At 37.8% G+C, this 21,096-nt stretch overlaps 1 protein-coding gene across 4 annotated transcripts in view; it reads right to left on the reverse strand.

Moving 5' to 3' along the window:
- The window catches only part of OSBPL6 (oxysterol binding protein like 6), a 201,845-nt gene that overhangs the window by 97,993 nt on the left and 82,756 nt on the right, over positions 1-21,096 (reverse strand). For all 4 annotated transcript variants that reach the window (XM_010382503.2, XM_010382491.2, XM_030917077.1 and 1 more), the window contains exon 2: positions 12,974-13,168. The gene's annotated coding sequence lies outside the window, so the exon portion shown is untranslated. The remainder of the gene's footprint in view (positions 1-12,973; positions 13,169-21,096) is intronic.

A 21,096-nucleotide genomic window follows, 5' to 3' on the forward strand; every position in this document is an offset into this window, starting at 1 on the left:
CAAAAGTCATTCAGGTTGTTTACTGGGCTCATCACTTTAGTTAAGATTTAAATCTTCCATTATATCCATTAAATAACATTGATTGTGCTTGCAGACTGTAGATATCCACCCTCATATTAGTTCTTTTTCTTTTCTTTTCTTTTTTTTTTTTTCAGATGGCGTTCTCACTATGTTGCCCAAGCTGCTCTTGAACTCCTGGACTCAGGCAGTCCTCTCACTTTGGCCTCCCAAAGTGCTGGGATTAGAGGCGTGAGCCACTGTACCCAGCCTAGTGCTTTAATTTTACTGTATTTGCTTAAAGATAACCCCAAATAACCCACATGATTTGTAGACTGGAGTTTCCTAGCTGTTCAATAGTGAGCTGGAGAGAGAGACGGTACAAGGTTCAACATCACCAAGATAAAATCTCTCAGTTGTCCTTAAAAAAAGGCCTGCCAGAGTGCTAATGGTACTATAGGGGCCTGAGGGACATTAGGAACAGGAAATAGATGCAGTAGCATTAATTCTTTCATAACACCACTGATGGTTTGGCCTGGCCACACAGAATTATGGCACCTGGCACCTGATTTACTAGATACCATCTACTAATTACAACATCTCATGGTCAGGAATCTTAAGCAGAATTTGGAAAAACTGTCATCCTCCAGAATAGCAGTGTTTATGCAGGCCATTACCCACATATCGGGATGTCCAAAATTCTACTTGTGTTGGGCATTCAAGCATGAGTGTTGGTTTCAATTACTGCTCATTCATTGTTACATGAGGGAAGGAACAGCTGACATAACTGAGAATCCACTGCCAGGTCCCAGGTTCTGCAGCCTTGTAAACTCATTTAATTGGAGTGTGGTAACCTTGGCACATATCTACTGGTGAGCTGGAGCTGGCGTGCACTAGCTCAGGAGCTCTGTGCATCTCCCCCCAGTTCAGGGCTTCAAAGACGTTCCCCTGAGACCTTGAAATAGACCGTGGTGGGAGTATCTATGCCATGCAAATGCTTCAAATCTGGGCTTTTTGTTTTGTTTTGTTTTTAAGAGTTGATTGTTAAACATTTGCCAGTACACCACCATGTGTGGTGGTTTTCATTGTAGTGGTTTCTCTTGTAGTGGTTTTCATTTTTATTTTTACACTAAAATATCCCATGGATTGCCTGAGTTTGAAGCCAAACCCAACTCTGCCACTTCCTAGTTATGAAACCTCAGGCAATTTTCTGAAGTCTCTCTTTGCTTCAGTTTCCTCATCTATAAAACAGGGATAGTAATAACTCTTCTTCACAAACCCCAAGCTTGGGAAATGTCAGAGCTAATCGTCTACTACATAGGTTCTCAAGGGTAGCATTGGGATCAACATATCACTTGGGAACTTCCTGGAAATCCAAATTCTTGAGCTCATCTATGCTTGTGAATCAAAACCTCTGAGGGTGGTGCCCAGCAATCTGTGCTTTAATAAGCCTGCCAGCAGGCAGCAGGTATGCCGAGTTGCCAGTTGGGCCCCGCTCTTCACTGGCCTAACACCAACAAAACTAGGGAATAGTAACACAGTATCAGACACAGAATCACCGCCAAGTCACAGACCTAAAGCCTCAAAAATAAAGGAATTGCTAAGATTTTTCCTCTGAAATTAAAAAAGTTTTGGAACAAGAATTTTAGGGATAATTAAAGCACGTAGCATTTAACCTTTATATATTCCTAAATGGTTTTTATACTGCAAATTAGTTTTAACAACTTTAGATAGCTTACAAAAAATGACTTTCTTATAAATACAGTACCTCCATTAATTTTTTATTATAAGTAAATTTTAAATAATTTTATTATAATTGTGTTTTATTATAATTTTTATTATATAAACACAGCACCTTCCAATAAAGAAAATAAATCAAAAAGCTCTATCATGAGCCCACAGGACTTCTGTTGTCCACTAACCTTTGCAATTGCAAAGTGTCTCAGATTCCAGATTCAGTAACCCAAAGAGATAACCCAGTCACTGTCTTTGACTAGATGGAGGATGGAGGGTAGGTGGCGCTCTGCAAAGGTTTTATGCAAAGGGTCAGACAGAAAATATTTCAGGCATTGTGAACCATACAATCTCTGCTATGGCTACTCAAATTGCCACTGTAGTGGAGAAGAAGCCTTAGACAATATGCAAATGAATAAACATGATTAGGTTCCAATAAAACTTTATTTATAATAACAGGCTGCGTATTTGGCTTGTGGGCTATAGTGCTGAACCTTGGAGTAACCCCTAGACTATGAAACATCAAGATGCATTCTTGGAACCAGATGTTGGCAAGTACCTTCGAAGACTGTAGATTACTAAACAGTTTCCCATGGCAGACAGGTCTGTTAATCTGCACTACAGTTGGTAAATAATTTACACAGGACATTCTGAATTTAATTGCTTCTTGCCAACTCCAGATTTCCCTATCTCCCCTAACACGAGAAAGAAGATACATTATGCTTGCAAATGTAAAAATTGAAAAATATTAATAAGATAAAATAGAAACTTGTTTTCATCAAAGTTTTATTTATAATATTAGTTCTATTAAAAACCCCTTGAGAAAAAGAATTGCTAAGTTCCACCTGAAGGATATAACCCTAAGTAGACCAAGAGTATTTTAGGAAAATGCATGAACTAAAAAGAAAAAGAGACCTTGAAAATTGCTAAGATACAAGTAGATTTTAAGTGTTCTCACCACAAAAAAAAAAAAAAAAAAAGCTAAGAGTGAGGTAATGCACATGTTAATTAGCTCAATTCAGCCGTGCCCTCAAGTCTATATATTTCAAAACATGTTGTTCATGATCAAAATATACCATTTTAATTTGTTAATTTTTAAAAATCCAGAAATATTCCCCCCCCAAAAAATAATAATTGTAGTGGCCAAAACTGATTTGACTAGAGAAACAGAATTTGATAACACAGATGGTCTCTGAATTACAATAGCTTGACTTAGAATTTTCCGACTTTATGAAAGGTTAATCTCATCATAAATTGAGGAACAGCTATACTAAAATCTCTTTTCCTAAAGCTAATGTTACCCCTTAATTGTCATCCTACATTCCAGAAGACATTAAATGCAACAACCTGTTCTTAGCATTCAAATTTAGCTCATGAAAATCTTAATTTGATAGTTTAATTGTACCTTTCAAAAAACGTTTTCCAATCAATATTGGATAGTTTTAAGACATCTGATATCATGTATTATTTGGTAATGATGATGACTGTCTCGCTTTCTTTCTGCCTTTGAAACCAAATCTGGAGAATTTCTATTCAAAACATTTTTTAGATTCTAAAAATATCTAGCTATTTAGGTTTTACCTCCTTTTTCAATTAGGTTCAAAATTGGTATAACCCATGATTATATGGAACAATGCAGCGCATTTATTCTAGGTATAAGACACCTAGTGGGAAAGTAGAATAAAATAATTGAAAGAGAAACTGAATCAGAAAATCCAGGACACGCAGTCAATGTGCACATAGTGACTGCTGATAATTCTTTGTTTTTCTGAATACTTCATTATTATTTGAATAAAGTACTCAAGGGATTTTTTTTTTTTAAAGACTAAGAACTCACTGTCAAGTCTTAGATCCTAAAGATTTTCTCCTATTTTTTTCTAGAAGTTTTATAATTTTACTTTTTATGTTTAAATCTGTGATCTATTTTGAGTTAATTTTATATGAGGTATAAAATTTAGAGGTTCACTGTTTTGTATACAGATGTCCAATTGCTCGAGCACTATTTGTTGAAAAGGCTATCCTTCTTTCATTAAATTGCTTTTGTGCCTTTGTCAAAAATTAGTTGGCAGAGGCTGGGAGGGGTAGTGGGGCTTGGGGGAGGTGAGGATGATTAATGGGTACAAAAAATAGAATGAATGAATAGGGCCTAGTATTTAATTGCATAACAGGGTGACTATGGACAATAATAATTTAATTGCACATTTAAAAATAACTAAAAGAGTATAATTGGATTGTAACACAAAGGATAAACGATTGAGGGATACAAACCACATCATGTGATTATTACACATTGCATGCCTAGATCAAAACATCTCATGTGTCCCATAAATACATACACCTACCACATACCCACAAAAGTTAAACATAAAAAGTTTTCTAAAAATTAGTTGGGCACAAAGAAAAGCAAAAAGGTAAACGAACTCTATCTGTAGCTTGTATTGGATTGCTGAAGTTTAAGAAATTAAAATGAAGCATTGTAGCTCATTTTGTTTTATTTTTCCCCATCCCCCACCTAAAATGAAGTATTTTTAAAAGGCAGAATTTGTCTAGTTCAAAAATGAGCAATGGGACAAAAGTCCAAAATGGAAGAGAATTCAGGTCACGGGTTCTCTTACCCACCACTCTCCCCAAAACCCCTTTCTGTAGAAGTGTAGCTTCTTCATCTTTGTAAATCTAAGCAACACTGTACTTGATTCAGTACACATTTTGGCATTTCTTCACCAGTATCTTTCTTTTAAATGTTTTATTTTGGAATAATTTTAGATTTGCAGGAAAGATACAAAAATACTATGGGAAGTTCCCATACACCCTTTACCCAAGACTTCCTCCAGTTTTCACCAGTTTCTCAGAAGCTGACAAAACAAGACATTTTCATCTGAAACTTTAACTACTTATAGTGCCAGTTGAAAAAAAAATAGACATTTGGAAATAACTTCAAATGCCAAAACTGCAGTTATTGTTTAAATAAACTCTACAGTAGTTTCAAATTTAGTATTCTAAACATGAAAAAGTCAGCAAATCATCCTGCAGTTCTCAGATCAAGTGTTACCTCAGAATAGGCACACACACCTTGTCACTTCCTAGAACAATACTCTTTTCATTTCCTTCATAGCTCTTATTTCACTCAGTATTTATATTATCTGTGTACTGGCTTACTGTCTATCTCCGGAGACCTCTTGTTTCCTGCTCTCTGTTATAATCCCAGGGCCCATAACAGTGCCTGGAGGATTGACACTCAACAGACTTTGCTGGATGAATGAATGGATGGATGGATGGATGGATGGATGGATGGATGGATGGATGGATGAAAGCCTATCTGAATGACCAAACACTTGAGACATAGCGGGGATGATGTAAGACACATGATAAAAGACATCCATTTAGATGACTCTTAGTTCTAAAATGTTAACCCTTTAAATAACTAGCACCAGCCACACAAAGTTGAAGTTTTAGGGAGTGTGTGTGTTTTTCCTGCATCTTCGTAGTCATTTCTTAAAAGAGCAAAGTTTAGAATTGTTGTTTGGAAAGACTAGTCTTTCAAAGGAGATTTGTGTGGTTGGTTCACTGCAACAGTAGTTCCTGGCATTAATCATTTGATATGCAAAGTGAATAAAGTAAAATTTTAAATTACCATCAAAGTTAGACTTATTAAAATATTAATCATTCTTCTGTATGTAAGACATATTTGAAAAATAATTCACAAATGTTGGATTTCAATTTTATGGTCGTTTGGGAACAAGATATTTTGAGAAGATGGGTTAAAAGTTTACTGGAAGGTCTGTACCAATCATTGAGTTTCAGGGAAAAAAAAAGTTCACTGGAGGGTGGGGGATGGGAGGAAGAGGGAGAGGATCAGCAAAAATAACTAAGGGGTGCCAGGCTTAACCCGGGTGATGAAATAATCTGTACAACAAACCCTCATGACATGAGGTTACCTATACCTGTATATGTATTCCTGAACTTAAAATAAAAGTCAAAAATGAAAGTTTAAAAGACAAAAGGGGGAATGGTCTAGATCTCCATCTTCCCTTCCATTGCCTACCTCTGCGATTCGGGTTCAAGGAATTAACTGGTTGTAGGAAAAAAAAACAGCAAGGAAGGAAGGGTGGATGGATGGATGGATGGATGGATGGATAGATAGCAGGCAGAAAGGAAAACAGGGAAGGAGGAAAGGAAAAGGGGAGGAAGGAAGCAAAGAAGGGAAGGAGGGAGGGAGGGAGGGAGAGAGGAAGGAAGGAAGGAAGGAAGGAAGGAAGGAAGGAAGGAAGGAAGGAAGGAAGGAAGGAAGGACTGAAGGAAGGAAGGAAGAAAGAGACTACCTGTTCCTATATTTTCTATGAACACTAATATTCTCCCAGGGTCAAATATAACAGAGTGTGTCCAGAAAACAAAGCACTTGGTTACTTGACAAACCAAAGAAAAGAAAACCATTGCAAAACAAGCACCATAAGTATCAATTTATCAAATAAAAAGAAGCAATAAAAAGAAGCAGCAATAAAATAAAAATGCTGGAACATCTTCAGTCTCTCTGCTTTATTTAGAGTGTTCATCTTTCCTTTGTTTCTGGACCTGCATGATGATGAAGTGGACACTGACAAAGGCATTCAATAAGGTACACACTGATCTACCATCCAAAGAGTACAATAATCCCACTGTCACTCCTGGAACACCTGCATATGATGCAGTGAGTTGCAAATAACTCAGATAATCTTGTGAACTCAAGATTTAACAGACTGAATATCACTGCCAAGAAATATATCAACATTAATACTAAAAATGGAGTTTGGGAGAAAAATTCATCTTCTGTCTTCATACAGAAATTTTGAATGACTAAAAATAATAGTGATAATAAAAGGTTAAAAAAAAACCCTCATAGTTAACTCTGTATTCTGTAAGGTCTTCTCTGTATAAAAATATAAAAATAATTAGTAGTTGTCATGCTGAAATTATTAATTTGAAACTATTTTGTGTGCTCAAAGGATAAAATACATTTATAATGCTGTTTGAACCAATGGTTTCAATGTAAAAGAAAAAAGATACAAATATAAAATTTAAAAATTAAGACTCCATAAAGTTAACTCAGGAAAATCAGCATGAACTCATCATTTTCTTTTTCTTTTTGGACATATATATTTCCTGCCTTGTTTCTTGAAAAGGCACGGAAACACTGACAACCCATGGGAACAAGCACCCCTAGTGCCTGACTATAGTTTCTAAATTCTGTTTCCTATTAAAAAGAACCAGGCTGCTTGGAATGGCTGATTCTTAGACTGGGGTATGGAATGCACAAGAAGAGTCTGAGGCAACCTCCTGTTGTATCAAAAAGTAGAGTCAAAGAAATTAATAGCACAGGGATGCTTTGGGGATATTCTGCATCTTGGTCTGGGTGCTGATTATATAGGTGTGTCCAGTATGTGCAAATTCACTGTGATTCATATATGATAGTTTCTCTTTTCTATACATACACACAGGAGCCAGGTTGAAAGGGTTCACAATGAATAAAGAAGGTTTTGTTGGAGCATCAAAATGAAAAACAAAACAAAACAATAAACCGCTACAATTAAGTGTGGGAAACATAACAAATATTTTTTTAATCCATCAATTTACAATGATTCTCAAGAAAAAAGGGAAGTTTCTCGCTAAAAAGCATAAATATCACCTTTTGAAGAAACTATAGCACCAACTCTGATATTGTCAATTACTAGGGAAATATTAAGCACTCATCTTGCCCTTCCTATATGAACTGTATTTCAGGGTCACCAAATACTAGTTGATGATGGAAGTTCTTTATAAAAGAATGACAGCTAGCAAATGTAGAAGGCATAATAGGATACGGGGTGGTGGTGGGTGGTCACCATTTTTATAACCCCTAATGACATAATATATTCAGGCAATAATTACTGGCTGACAAAATCATGAAGTAAAAAAAAACGGGAACTTTACAATGGAGGGATGAGGATGTTCTTCCCCGAAACACGGTCCAATGACAGCATCACTAAAAGTGGGGTAACCAGACCACAAGTGCCTCCTGAGGTGACGCTACATAAAGTATACAGCAAAAGGAAGCAGAATTCTTGCCAGAATAGTTAAATCTGAATCCAATCAAGCCTCTTGATCTGACTTCCAAGTTCTGGTAAATTTGAGTAATAGAGAAAAAAGTTAAGTAACAACAATCAGCCAAACCCAGTATGTGGAAAGTTCTATTCCCAAAGTAGCTTAATTTCAACAAGTGAATGACTTGAGAAAAGAAAGGGAATATTCTAGATAACAGTTTTATGAGTCTCAATAGCCAAGTGAAGTGTATGCACTTCTTCAGATCTGGTTCAAACAAACCACGTATTAAAAGAGAATTTTGAGACAATCAGGGAAATTTGAATACGGAATGAGTAGTAGATGATACCGAAGAAGTATCATTCATATTGTTAGGTGTGACATGACAATATGGTTCTGTAGGAAAATGTGCATGTTAAAATATGCCTACTGGAGAATGCAGAGGTGGATATGACACGATGTCTACTTCTAATGACTTCTGATAAATAGAGAAGGAGATAGATGAATCTGAGTGTGTGCGTATGGTTGTTCATTGTGCTATTCTTATACGAAGTATAAGTTTGAATTTTTTTCAAATGAAATGTATTTTTAAAATATAGAAAACAAAAACTGGCCAGGTGCAGTGGCTCACGCCTGTAATCCCAGCACTCTGGGAGGCCGAGGTGGGCGGATCACGAAGTCACGAGTTTGAGACCTGCCTGGCCAATATGGTGAGACCCTGTCTCCTCTAAAAATACAAAAATTAGCTGGGTGTGGTGGCACGCATCTGTAGTCCCAGCTACTCAGGAGGCTGAGGCAGGAGAATCACTTGAACCCGGGAGGGAGAGGTTGCAATGAGTCAATATCGTACCACTGTACTCCAGCCTGGGCGACAGAGCAAGACTCCATCTCAAAAAAAAAAAAAAAAAAAGAAAAGAAAAAAGGCCAGGCGCAGTGGCTCGCACCTGTAATCCCAGCACTTTGGGAGATTGAGGCGGGTGGATCAGAAGGTCAGGAGTTTGAGACCAGCCTGGCCAATATGGTGAAACCCCGTCTCTACTAAAAATACAAAAAATGTAGCCAGGCGTGGTGGCACATCCCTGTAATCCCAGCTACTCAGGAGGCTGAGGCAGGAGAACTGCTTGAATCCGGGAGGCGGAGGTTGCAGTGAGCTGAGATCGCACCACTGCACTCCAGCCTGGGTGACAGAGTGAGACTCCATCTCAAAAAAAAAAAAAAAAAGAAAAGAAAAAAAGAAAAAGAAAAAACAAAAATCAAGAGAAGAAAAAGTCTTAATAAAAAAAAAAAATGTCCCTGGCCAGGAGCGGTGGCTCACGCCTGTAATCCCAGCACTTCAGGAGGCTGAGGCAGGTAGATCACTTGAGGTCAGGAGTTCAAGACCAGCCTGGCCAACATTGTGAAACCCCACGTCTACTAAAAATATAAAAAAATTAGCTGGGCATGGTGGAGGGCACCTGTAATCCCAGCTACTTGGGAGGCTGAGGCAGGAGAATCACAGGAACTCGGGAGGCAGAGGTTGCAGTGAGCTGAGATTGCGCCATTGCATTGCAGCCTAGACAACAAGAACAAAACTCTGTATCAAAAAATTTAAAAAATTTAAAAAAAAAAACAAAAACAATGTCCCTTTTCCCTACTGTTTATATATGAAAACTTTGATATGAACAGTATACTCCTTTTTTTCCCCCCAGTTAGTTTAGTTACTTATACAGTTATACTTTTACTGGATATGTATTCAAGGTACAATTTATTTTTCAGAACTGGTCTAAATCTTTTAGGTGTTTGGGTGACTCATTTTTCTAAAACCTCACCAACCAGATTGAGAAGGACAAACACACAGGCAAGAGCTGGCCTGGGGCACAGCCCTTCTCTCCGGACAAAGAATCTTCTCTTGTCCCTCCTTTGTTCCCATTCTTTTCAACAGGCCGGAAAGAAGTTCTGGGGTCTCCTTTTCCCTGGAGACAGGAGGTGGCTACTGGCCTGCTACCTCCCCTGGGTCCCTCAGCTCTTCAGATTATGCACTTCTTAGGCAGAAGAGACTCCCTTCAACCTGAGGGAAAGTCCAGGACAGGAAGAAACAGGGCAGGTGAAATGGTGTCCGCACTGCCAATTCCTGCTTGCTATTCTCTCCATTTCCACTACTCCACGGGGAATTCTCATGATCCACAAATGATAAAAGGGAGCCAATGGCAGCTTCCTCACCATATCAGGGTTGAATACTCTTTTTCTTCTTCCAGTTTTTACCTAACCATGTTATTTTTGCTCACTGGTTAGTTTTACTTTTTCTCTTTTTTCTTTTCTTTTCTTTTCTTCTTTTTTTTTTTTAACACATTTCAACCTGTTTTATATGTCAACAACAACTCTTAAGCCCTCCCTACATTTTTTCCCCCATTTTTTCAGTCTTGGTTGTCACTTTCTCAGGGAGTTAAAGGAAATGGAATGTGGAGCTGATAACAGGAACTCCAAGAAAATGAGATAAGGGGGGGTTTCTGAAAGCATTTCTGAGTGTGTATGCACACACACTCTTTAATTCCTGTGACTAAAAGCAAACAAATTTCTTTCTTTTCTTTCTTTTTTTTTTTAGTCGGGAGGAATTGGGGGAGATAGGCTCTGTGAATCTAGCAAACAAAATTCATGTAGAAAATGAGATATCAATTCCCTGAATTTCCCCTTCAAAAAAGAGTTTAGTTTCCTTCTCCTATAGTCAAGTCACAACTCAGCAAATGTGTGGAAACAAATTTCCAGGTACTTTATTTCCATGAACTTAAACTTGATAGTCAAAGGGACTCATGCACAATTTCACGCCTGCATGTGGTCAAGTATTGAGAGATCCTAGGCAATGCTGATCTAAGAGAATCCATGAGATAGAGCAAAGTAATGCAGGCAGAAGGACACTAAGATACTCAAAATAAAAATCCCATCCATTGGTCTTCTTTCCTGTGTGCCTCAACATTTAAAAATGGATACCAATCAAGAAGAGATTTACAATGTGTCTGATGTATCTAGGGGGAAAAAAATGGACACCCTGTGGTCTAAAATCTGCTTAAGTAACAGGCATTACCAGTTGAACTCTAAATGCATTATGGGAAAATATCTGTAAATCTTATGTTTTAGTAAAATAATTGGTTTAAAAAGAAGAAGAAGAAGAAGAAGAAGAACCATTGTTCTAGGTGTATATCAGTTTCCCCACACTGAGTTTAGCTAATGCAGGCACAGAAATGCTATGCCCATAAGGACCCTACGATTTGAAATGCTTCCATGGTTAAAGTATTTTATTACCATATAAACATTTGGTTCAATATCTAATTGACAGAAACATTATTGAATGAATTTCATTTAGCAACAATATATAGCAATCAAAGATGAGGAAAGACAAGTTTGTGATTAACTACAACTCATTGTGATGGAGGTATGTCTAATTCTGATGGCAAGATTTCTCAATGCTAAAAGTTCTGTACATATGGAGGGCACAGCATTACTGCTCTCTGAGTCGCCCTGGTGTCCAGAATGAGTGAGGGGCTAGAAAATGGACTCTAAATCCCTACAGGGATCATTCAAAAAGAAGTCTACTTGGTGAATCAGTTTACCTCCCTGGAACCAAAACAGTCAGATCAGGCAACTGAACTCTTAGGTCATGAAATATCAGACTCTGAGATGACATCCTCAACATCTGGAAAAAAGATGCAGAGCGCATCACTATGAAAATCAGATCTCCTAACTAATCCCATGGCCTGAAACATCTTACCTTTGAAAAGTCTTCTTACTTCATAGGTAAGCCTGGCTGGCAAGTGTCAGCTTCTCAAAGCTCATATATTTCATATAAAATTATAAATGCTGAAATAATGGCAGAGGATAAATACTAATGGAATGTTATGTTAAAGTACATAGAAGTGACTTCATATACTGAGAGCAGAAGAAATTGACGCTTCAAGCAGGACTCTTCAACTCAAAAGCCTACATGTTCCAGGCAGGTGCCATAATCTGTAAGATTGATTCAGTTAAATATTTAGGGAATGCAAAATACTAGCAAAATGCAGTCACTGGGATAGTAACAAGACCAGATTTTTAATCTTCCAAGGGAAACCAGATATCTGATCTATCTGATTTTTATGTGAAGTTTCCAGATTTTCAAATGTTGGCAATTAATTTTCTTACAAAAAGAAAATTTTTACAGGTTAAAAAATTTTAGTAAAAAATTTGACCTGTGGGCTACTACTTTGCAAGCTCTAATGTAAAATGCACTTTTTAAACATTACAGTAATAAACAGGAAGCTTCTCATATAACAATGATTACACTAAATTACTGAGCTTTGGTTTCTGCTCTACCAAGAGGGACCAGTCCATGCTAGGAAAGGGTGGGAGTGGCATCAGGATACAAAAGAAACTTTTCCCAAATCATACATGTCTGAATTATCATCACCACTACCACCACCACCCCTGTGCCCATGGCAAAGAAGGTTTGAGCAGAGGATGTGCAGCTTGTAAAAACCTCCCAAAGATGATTAATGCCACAAACTTCTACCCTGGCGATGACTGACTTTGAAGAAGTAGAAAGCTTCAGATAACTGGGAAGCGTGCAGCTAAGTGGTGAAGACCACAAACTCAGTAGGCCTAAAATATCAAATAGTATATATCAAGGGGCTCTAAAATAATAACTGCAAATATCAAAGATGACAAGGAGACCACAGAAAGTATTGCTAGTACCACATTAGCCATTTCAGTCTCATGGGCAAAAAGAAAAGTTGACTGTCTCGTTGTTTATTGTGGAAGATTATAAAAGCTGGATGCATTTTAAGAATGTGTACCTGTAGTCAAATGTGGGTTTGTGGATGTGTGTATAAAGAAAGCAAGGATAACATTTTGTCTATTTTAAGGTTTAGGTCTGCATGTTCATTGCTCAAGAAGGGAAAAGCAGTATCATATTTCCACATGATGCCAGACTACATACAGAAAACAGAAAATGGTTACCAAATATTTTCACATTTTTCTACTTCCTATCCTTAAAAAAAAAAAAAAAAAACAGAACCTTTTATTATGAGGATTATGACATATTATTTCAAGATCTGACATACAAATAAGAGATACAAATAAACACCTTCCTGTGACTGTGGTGTCTCACTAATCTTTTGCTATCATTAAACACTGCCTAACGTAACCCTGCTTTTGGTTTTAAGCTTGTGTTCTTCTAACTCACCTTGCACCTTAGAGTCAAAGTCTTCCAAGTCAGCTTTATCGTCAAAGCTGTTTCACAGTGGTTTATCCTCAGATGCCTGCAGCTTTTCTCATTGGGACACGATGTGTCTTTGACCTTGCTGAGGCTATCTGGGTAAATGACAGGGGTGGCTCCTTAATATCCTTTTGTTGCTGTTTTCCCAGCAAGTGGCAGAACCTGAAAAAGAGAGATTACAGTCATATAGCACATCTTTACAGAACTTTGGTGAGCCTCTCACGGGGACTACCTATGGACAATCAGAAAATTCTTCCTAATTTATCTTTCGAAGAGGAAGTTCATATGGGTACGTGCCTCAGCTTTTTATCTCCTTTGTTCAGTTTTATGTAACCTCAAAGACGTAACCACTGACCTTCTCAGTCATCAGTAACATTCATAATTTACATCTTACCCAGAGCTTGGAGTATGAAAATTCTCAGGTGATATAGCAAATATTTCCTAAAAGGGGACAAAATATACTTTCCAGAACCACATTTAGCTCTCCAATTAAATATAAACCTCAACAGGGTTTTTTGTTTGTTTGTTTTTTGTTTTGTTTTGTTTTGAGACAGAGTCTCGCTGCGATGCCCAGGCTGGAGTGCAATGGCGTGATCTCGGCTCACTGCAACCTCCGCCTCCTGGGTTCAAGTGATTTTCCTGCCTCAGCCTCCTGAATAGCTGGGATTACAGGCACACACCATCATGCCCAGCTAATTTTTGTATTTTTAGTAGAGATGGAGTTTCACCATGTTGGCCAGGCTGGTCTCGAACTCTTGACCTTGGACGATCTGCCTGCCTCAGCCTCCCAAAGTGCTGGGATTACAGGCTGAGCCACCACACCCGACCCAATAGAGTTTTTAAACATAGTAAGTATGAAGTGGTTTCATCATACATGCACATAGATGTACAATCCCTAGTGCCTGAACAAAAACCCATGAACAGTCTCTAATTTGCTATAGAAGAGGAGAACTGTAGCCAAACTCCTAGAACAATCCTCTAGCAAGAAGAACGGACTCTATACATACTATAAAAGAATATAGTTTTCAACTTGACACAATTTCTCACAAAGCAAAGAAAGAGTATGCTATGGTCTGGATATAGTTTGGCCCCACCAAGTCTCATGTTGAAATGCGATCCCCATTGGTGAAGGTGAGGCCTGGTGGGAGGTGTCTGTGTCACAGGAGCAGATCCCGCATGAATAGCTTGGTGCCACTCTGAGGGGTGAGTTCTCACTCTTACATCCCACAAGAACTGGTTGTTGAAAAAGAACCTGGGACCTCCTCTTTTCTCTCTCTCTCTTGCTTCCTCTGTCACCATGTGATCTCTGCATAACAGCTCCCCTTCATCTTCTGCCATGAATGGAAGCAGCCTGAGGCCCTCACCAGAAGCTGATGCTGGCACTGTGCTTCTTGTATAGCCTGCAGAACCATGAGCCAAATAAACCTCTTTTCTTTATAAATTACTCACCCTCAGGTATTCCTTTATGACAACACAAATGGACTAAAACACAATAGTTTTACAAGAGAATAAATAAATTCATCTTAAGAGAAAAATCTGACAAGTAATCCAAAGTAGAAGTTACTCTCTGATCCTGAGACATGACAGATATTTTTTCCTTCCAGCCATAAACCTCTCTAGCAGGCTCCTTTATTCACAAGCCAGCTTTAAAAATCATTCCCCAGGTTTGATTTCTTTTTCAAGCCTATTCTTTCACTCTGTTTTAGTTTTCCTTTTTTTTTTTTTTTAACTTATTGAGAAGGGGAAAAATGCACACACAAGCACATGTATACATACACACATATTCTAAGACCACAACTTACTGAAACTGTAAAAGATTTATGTTCTGCCAGCATCCAATGACATGCCTGCCCCCTTAAGTACCATCTTTCTGAAAAAGTTTTTGTTCTAACTCCCCTTCCACTTCCTTAAATAAAAATAAAAAAAAAAAATTCTATGTAAGACAATTCTGTGTACCTTGTAAGTTCTGAATAAAATTTAATTGTTGATTATGATGATGACCTTGAATACAAAGGCTAAAGTCCATCAGGATTCTTTTTGTATGCTCAGCATTGCATCTTTTTATTTTCTGCACGCACTACTCAATCTATGCTCTTTAATCTCATTTAATTATAGGCAGGTGGAATATGAATTGTCAGCTATAGAAACTCCCCTGGCAGGCCAGGCGCAATGGCTCACACCTGTAATCCCAGCACTTTGGAGGCCGAGGTGGGTGGATCACCTGAGGTAAGGAGATCGAGACCAGTTTGGCCAACATGATGTAAACTCCATCTCTGCTAAAAATACAAAAAATTAGCTGGGCGTGGTGGCAGGCACCTGTAATCCCATCTACTCGGGAGGCTGAGGCAGGAGAATCGCTTGAACCCGGGAGGCAGAAGTTGCAGTGGGCTGAGATCATGCCATTGCAGTACAGTCTGGGCAACAAAAGCAAAACCCTGTCTAAAAACAAACAAACAAACAAACAAACAAAAACAGAAAATCCCTTAGCCACCTCTTCCTTGCTCCCTCTATGATGAACTCTGCCAAGCTTTGGAAACAGAGAAGACACTGATAAACAAAGAGAAAAAAGAAAAGGCATGCTAAAGAGTCCCCTGTGCTATCCTGCTTGAACCTGGGAGGCAGACGTTGCAGTGAGCCTAGATCATGCCATTGCACTCCAACCTGGACAACAGAGTGAGACTCCATCTCAAAAAAAAAAAAATGTCAAAAGCAATTGCAACAAAAGCAAAAATTGACAAATGAGATCTAATTAAACTAAAGAGTTTCTGCACAGAAAAAGAAACTATCATCAGAGCAAACAGACAACCTACAGACTGGGAGAAAATTTTTGCAATCCATCCATCTCTGACAAAGGTCTAATAACCAGAGTCTACAAGGAACTTAAACAAATTTACAAGAAACAAACAACTCCATTAAAAATTGGGCAAAGGATATGAATAGACACTTCTCAAAAGAAGACATTTATGCAGCCCTGCACACAATTTTTAACTCTCACACTTACTGTATGTTAGAGTTTAAAACTGAAAATTACAACGTTTGGACTTACATGTATTCTGTAAGAAACTAATCTATTATTGTCCATTTTGCTATTAAGTGCACGAAAGTGTATATTTTCACACAATGCATATGAAATGTCAAAGAACAGAGGTTTTGGCTTGTTCTGCAACCATAATTAATGTTCGTGTAAATATTCTGTACTTTCAAAAAGACAACTGAGATGAAGTGTAGTACCCGCTACAACCTCCAGGGGGACCGAGTACTCTGAGTTAAAAATTACCACCACACTATTAACACATGGTTCAGTTATAACCAATCATCTCTGATCGTGACTCAAGCCAAAAACATTAGAAACATTTGTCTTAATTCAGCTTCAAAAGCTTGATTAGGACATACAGGGTATTATAGTCACATTCACATTCCAAATTTCTAGGTGACATACATTAACTAATTTTAGAAAGCCAGAGTTCACTAAGTGGCAACTCAACCTCATTTTATTTTATTTAATTTTATATTTTTTAATTTTTTTTTTTTTTTTTGAGACAGAATCTCACTCTGTTGCCAGGTTGGAGTACAGTGGTGCAATCCTGGCTCACTGCAACCTTCACCTCCCAGGTTCAAGCAGTTCTCCTGCCTCAGCCTCCCAAGTAGCTGGGACTATAGGTGTGCACCACCACACCCAGCTAATATTTGTATTTTTAGTAGAGACAGAGTTTCACCATGTTGACCAGGATTGTCTCGATCTCTTGACTTCGTGATCTGCCCGCCCCGGCCTCCCAAAGGCGTGAGCCACCACACCTGTTCCAACATCATTTCAATTAAGAAATTACACTGGGTCTTGTTTTACCTTGCACATAAACTACATGCAGGGCAGAAGTCCAAAGATGATAAGTATATAAAGTTCAAGCCTGATTACTGTTTGTGACAAAGTACATTGAAGAATAATTCTTAAAGCCACACTAAGAAATACCCTAGTTAAGAAACATACTCAAGAGATAGGAAGATTGGTTCTTTTAAAAAGTATAACCAAAATTGATGTGCGTGTGTGACATGCATTTTCTTTTTGTACAGCACATCCGGTTTTAACTGAAATACATTCACGATAGGAATCATGTTCTATTTAAACATACCCTCTGTAGATCAAAAAGGATCCTAACATTATCTTTCTAAGTCATTAATAAGTAAAAGTTGTAAAAGTTGAAAAGGTCGATTTAAACAAAATTTCCCACACTAACCAGTACTAGCCAGTGGGCGTCTCTGGAAAATCTCATTCAGGGGAGTTTAGTGACTTGGCAATGGTTCCTTCTGAATGGCTCATTCAGGAAGCAAATGATCCATTATCTTTGCAACGGAATTTTTCCTTTAAGTTATGTGACTAATCCTCCCACAGCCGGGGTTTTGCCTACATATTCTTGTCTAGTGCATTCCCCGCACATTCCTCTCCTTTCTTATTCAAGCCCATCAGAAATCATGATGCAGTCTACCAAAGATTAGATTGTCCCATGTAGCTAATAAGTAAATGCATATAATGCAAAATGGAGACAAGACTAAGCAAGCCCAAGCACTCTGTTCAATAATAAAGAAATGTTAAAATAGTAAAGACAACCAGAAGTGATCTATGTAATCTAGATAGTAAAGTCTATTTCATACCAAAAACAAGAAACGAGACACTTTTGATCATTTTCTCACATAAATAGGCCATGGTTTTATTTCAATGCTCACACCATTTCTACAAAGAAGGATTGGTCTTAATTTAGGGTTCGACATCCTAAATTGCTTTTCTAGAAAACTGTAGCCCAATACACAGTACAACATCTTTTTTTATTATCTTGCTTACTTTGCCTATTGTCACCACTAACTTCATTAGTTAGTAAAAGATAATCGTTTTGCTTTTTTCCACTGGCAGCAATGTTCAGACAAGAAATTGATTTTTCTTTTCCTGCCTATGAAAGTTTCAAGTCCATTGAGGGTATCTAAGTCTCTGGAGAATATAGTTTAAGTGCCACAACCCAATAGGTTTAATGGAAACAGGTTGTGCTGGGGTAACTTCCTGAAGATGATACATACAAATTTCAGTCATTCTTACCTAGTAACCACTGTGGCTTTCTTGTTAATGAGTAAACAGTAAAAGACATTTAGTCTCAGAAAAGTATCTTATCTCATTAATGCTACTACATATCAAAGAAGTTAAAATTCACAAGCTGAAGTAACAGAGTTTTCATATCTACCACTAAGTATTGATCGATTAATCCACAACAGTAATTATGTAGTTATTACATATAAACATCAAAACCAGACACTAAAGAGGATCTAGAAATGTAACAATCAGCAAAAACCAGGCTCTTGCCCTTAAGAAATTTAGAGGGCTCAAAGCCCTAGATAACAGGAAAAGGTATGTGAATAATCTTTTTAAGTTACAAAAGCAAAATATGTGCTATGAATATTGATGGCATGAAAATAATAATAATTCCAGCTTGGCATTTGTTGGCTGGGTGGGAATCAGATCAGAAGAAGTTCCTCAAAAGAGGAGGCATTTGAAAGATGAGTAGATCAGGCAGAAAATGGACATGCAGGGATGAATAAAGGACGTTTCAAACAGTGATAAAAGCACATGAAAATCAAGAGATAGGAAAGTGTAGTCTGTAGTTCAGAGCTCAGAGCTTAGGGGACAAAGGAGGAGAGTAGAGGAGGGGAAGCCGGAGAAAAGGTTTGGAACAGCATGGAAGGTCTTAAATGCTGGTGAGAGACTGAATTTCGCCGTGTGGGCTATAAAGAACAGGAGCGAAGTTCAGAACAGGAGAGTCACGTGATCATACTTCAGGGAGGGAGATCCAGCCGCGGAACAAATGGGAGGAAAAAGACGAGAGAACCTCAGAAGATCAGACAGGAGGATGAAGCAACCTGGGAGAGTGGAAACAGGAGGGGACAAACCAAGAACTAACAGTGGACAGGACAGAAGGTGAACCTAGACAGCCTCATGTGCTTCTTGCCTTAGCAAAACAATCAGTGAGAAATAGAACATTCATTATTTTTCAGAAACATGATCAAAGTATAACAAGATATTTTATTTATAAATGCTAATAAACCATATACCCTAATAAACTAATTTGCTCAAGACAAACAATTTTCTCAGTCTATCACAGTTATACCATTTAGCCAATTTTTTCAGGTTTTTTGTTTGCATATAACTTAGATCTAATTGACATTATTTTTCTGAGGGTAGGGAAAGTGTTTTCTTTCTTCAAAATTCAAAAGCCAAGCACAGGAAGGACTTGGCATTTGTTAACCATTCAAAGATTTTCTCTTCCCCCTAATTAAACAGTATTGTTAATGCCGATAAAAATTCAGGTGACTGATCATACAGCTAAGAATTCCCAGTAGAGGCTATTTAAAGGAATCTGCAATTTTATTATTCCCTTGACAACACCTGTGTGAATCCAAAGAATAAATATTACAGAAACCACTCAACAGTTCTATTATTCAGTTAAATAAAATTTTATAAAAATTAGTAACTCCATTAATTCTAAAGCACTATAAACATGCTTAGGACACATCCTAATCTTCTGAAAGGAGTATGCTCTAAAGAAAGAGTTAGCAAACTTTCTGTAAAGGTCCAGATCAGTAAATATTTTAGATTTTGTGCGATCCCTTGATGAAACTACTCAACTCTGCTACTGTGCCAGGAAAGGAGCTACAGACAATATATAAACGAATAAGCATGGCTGTGTTCCAGCAAACCTTACTTATAAAAAAAGTGGTGGGCACCTACTGTAGTTTGCTGACTCTTGCCTAGCAGAGGATCCAGCTGTGGTGGCTTGATATGGTTTAATTGTTCTTGCTCCTCAATGCACATAACTCTGATGAAGTGATTTAAAAAATTATTGTGAGAAAATGGGCTCAAAAAAAAAAAATCTCACTTCTAGTGGAGTAATAAAAGGGAAAACAAAATGAAGAGATTCTGAGGAAGCAGTGGATTCACAGAGACAAAGAGAAGTTCAGGGAAACTTATAAAGAGAATGTAAAGGCCAGGCATGGTGGCTTATGCCTATAATCCCAGCACTTTGGGAGGCAGAGGCAGGTTGCAATGAACCAGGTTGCAGTGAACCAAGATTGCACCACTGTACTTCAGCCTGAGAGTGAGTGAGATTCTGTCTCAAAAATAATAATAATAATAATAAAAATGGATTTGATTTTTGAACACACTGAGTTTCAGGTGCCCTTGATATATTGCAATGGAATGGACAGTAGGAAATTGGATGCAATCTGGAAAAGAGGTCAGCATTGAGGAGACCGATTGAGTGGTCTCCAGCAAATGGTAGGTTTAAGGCTTCAAAGCGAGACAAGGTCACCCAGGAGAAGCCAAACGGAGAAAAAAAAGGGCAAACAAACAAACAAACAAACAAACAAACAGAGGAACCAGTAAAGCTGACTTGGGGAGAAGAGACTTGGGGGAGCAGCAGCAGCAGCATAGCATTTGAGCACTTCAGTATGCCTGGACTGTTCTGAACACATGCATTAATTTGCTTAAGCCTCAGGCAATTCAGTGAAAGAGCTACTTTTTCCAGATGAGGAACTTGAGGCACAGAGAAGTAAAGTAATTTTCACAAGGTCACAGAGCTAGTAAGTCACTTTCAATGGTAAATTGGTAGTAGCATTGTTAAGCAAATGCAGTTGAGTTAAGATAGTTTTTTAACTCTTTTAAAGATTTAAATATAGGTTAGTAAGCTTTGATGATAGGATATTCTACTTTCCCCCTGCTGTATCAAGTAAATATAGTATGATCATCATCATTCATGAGAGAAATATGATCTGAGACTTTCATAAATTTACCAATTCCCTAGGCCTCTTTCATGCAAATATTCTGTCAAGATTCATGCATTTCTTAAATATTTTATGTGATAGTTTAAGCTTTCCCTGAAGTTTTCTCTCAATTAATGAGCATTTGGGCACTGGTTGGAGTATCCCCTGAAATGGTTTCATAAGTCACATTTTTAAATATTTCTACTTAGAATAAATGTTGAATTGTTTCAGCAGTAATCTGAGAGATCATCAAATTTTACTTTTTTTTTTTTTTTTTTGAGATGGAGGCTCAC

Source organism: Rhinopithecus roxellana, chromosome 14, assembly GCF_007565055.1.
Source record: "Rhinopithecus roxellana isolate Shanxi Qingling chromosome 14, ASM756505v1, whole genome shotgun sequence".
Lineage (NCBI taxonomy): Eukaryota > Metazoa > Chordata > Mammalia > Primates > Cercopithecidae > Rhinopithecus > Rhinopithecus roxellana.